The sequence below is a fragment of the Rattus norvegicus genome, chromosome 18, assembly GCF_036323735.1.
Source record: "Rattus norvegicus strain BN/NHsdMcwi chromosome 18, GRCr8, whole genome shotgun sequence".
Taxonomy (NCBI): Eukaryota; Metazoa; Chordata; class Mammalia; order Rodentia; family Muridae; genus Rattus; species Rattus norvegicus.
In genome coordinates, this window is record NC_086036.1 from 14,671,394 (window position 1) to 14,673,534 (window position 2,141).

The 2,141-nt window shown below is 48.1% G+C and overlaps 1 non-coding gene across 1 annotated transcript; it reads left to right on the top strand.

Moving 5' to 3' along the window:
• The first annotated feature begins 844 nt into the window (after positions 1–844).
• LOC120098396 (small nucleolar RNA SNORA17) lies at positions 845–975 on the top strand. The gene has a single exon (XR_005496575.1). It is a non-coding gene; the product is annotated as a small nucleolar RNA SNORA17 (small nucleolar RNA).
• Positions 976–2,141: the final 1,166 nt, after the last annotated feature.

A 2,141-nucleotide genomic window follows, 5' to 3' on the forward strand; every position in this document is an offset into this window, starting at 1 on the left:
TTCAAGAATTACTTTTATTTATTTAGTGTGTGTGTGTGTGTGTGTGTGTGTGTGTGGTCAGGGGTTCGAGTATAAAGGCTAGAGGAAGGCATTGATTGTCTGGAGATGAAGTTGTGAGCTACCTGACACGGATGCTAGGAACTGAATTCCTAACCACTGAGCTATTTCTCCAGTCCTTGTTTTAGTTTTCTTTTTTAATTTTCATATTGATTTTTCTCAGTGTGCATATGAATTTAAAGTTCCCATCAATAGAGGTTAAGGATTCCCTTTTCCTTGTATCACTGCTAATATCTTGTTTTCTTGGGACAGCTATTTTGACTGGTGTGAGATAGACTGTCAATGTCATTTTGATACTCATTTGTCTATGAACTAAGATATTTTGTATTGCTTTGTAAAGTGCCAGTCACATCAAAAATTACAATTGCGTTCTTTTTCAGAGGGAGAAAAGGCAATCCCAAAGCTCGTATCAGAAGATCAGAAGTCCCTTCCCCACAAACAAACATAAAACCTTAAAGAGAAAAAAGCATGATAAAGAAATGCTAGGGGTGCCCTATGCCTGAACTAAAGTTATACCGCACATCCATTGCGCAAAGACACTCCGGTACTTTCACTAGTAGTACTGACCAGGGAGGTAGTATGGAGAGATAAGACCATGTGTTATATCCACCGGATTATTTCAAAAGATGAAAAATATATGCCTTGGTAAAAAAGCTTTCTCTTTAAAGAATGGTGCAGAGAGGCCAGCTGCTGGGAGGCTGAGACAGGAGGATTTGAGTTCAAGCTAGCCTGAACAGTGTAAGGAAACCTTGTTACAAGCAGCAGCAACAATAAAAAGCGAGCTGAGCCTGCTGGTACAGGATTGGCCCGCATGGCTGCTGTTTCCTGTGCATTAGAAGGTGGCAGAGAGGAGAGAGGTTAAGTCTATGCTTAAGAGTTCTGACCTGTGAACTTCTGAATGCCTAGTAGCCTAAAATTCTCTGGGAAAAAAAAGTGAGCCTGAGATCACCACAAGTCCAACGCCACTCGGGTCCACAAGGACTCTCAGGGCAGAGAGACTAGAAGAACCCCATCTAGAGACTAGAAGCACCATGGGCTTCAGGTAGGAGTGAGGTCTAAACAGGTGACCTTCGACCCTCACAGGGTACCACTTGGGTGAGCTCAGGCAAGGAATGAGCCTGAAACAACTACCAGATTGGTGCTGCCCAGGCCTGGGCAGAGGAGAACAGACCATACCCAAGATGACCTCTGCCCAAGCAGGGAATAACACTCCTGAGACCACTCCTGAGATGACCTCAGAGACCCCGGGCCAGTAAGAGGAGTGAGTAATCGAGGAAGAAATAGAAGAGAAAGAGAAACAGAAGGAGGTGTGTGCAATGAGGAAAGGCAGAACTGGAAATTCAAGGGTAGTGGTGGCCAGCCTGGTGTGAGTAGCCCATGATTTCCACCTGGGACCATGGTGGAGTCCTGGTCTGTGCTGCTATGAAGGGGCCATTCCTGGGTTGGTGGCCCTGCAGCAGCAGAGGTCTGTTACCACTGAAGGCCAGGAATTGTCCCTGGCCTGGCCAGCCACTTGGGGACATGTTGATGTCTGAAGGCTGTGCAGAATTGACCCCATCCCTCACCTAGGCATTGTGAGAGAATTGGCTCTGGGTGCATGAGAGCAGGAGATCTGACCCAACTCCTAGCTGACTGCAGTATGTAGGAGAGTGAGCTCCACACAAGTATGTAGGAGAGTGAGCTCCACACATTGTGGGTGCTGCAGGTGAGCCTGCTCCAAGGAGATGAGCTCAGGAGAACCGGCTTTGCCATCCGTCTCCCACGTAGTGGTGAGGAGAGATACCCTTCCACCTGTGCTCCTCACCATCTCTAGTGAGCCAGCCCCTAGGGCTTGAGCTTGGGAGAGATGGCCACTTGTCTGCCCTGTGATGTGGATGAGGATGAGATATCACCAGCAGGAGACAGTCAAACAGGGTCATGAGAGCAGAAGAGCCGACATTTTGCCTCACCTGGGTAGCACAGTAGATCTGGTACTGATGGCAGGAGGGTAAGACAGCCCCAAGGGTGTGAAAACAGAAGATCTGGCCCTGTCTCTCGTCTGCTGGGCAGTGGCACAGATGAGAGAGGGATGCACTCTTCCCCTC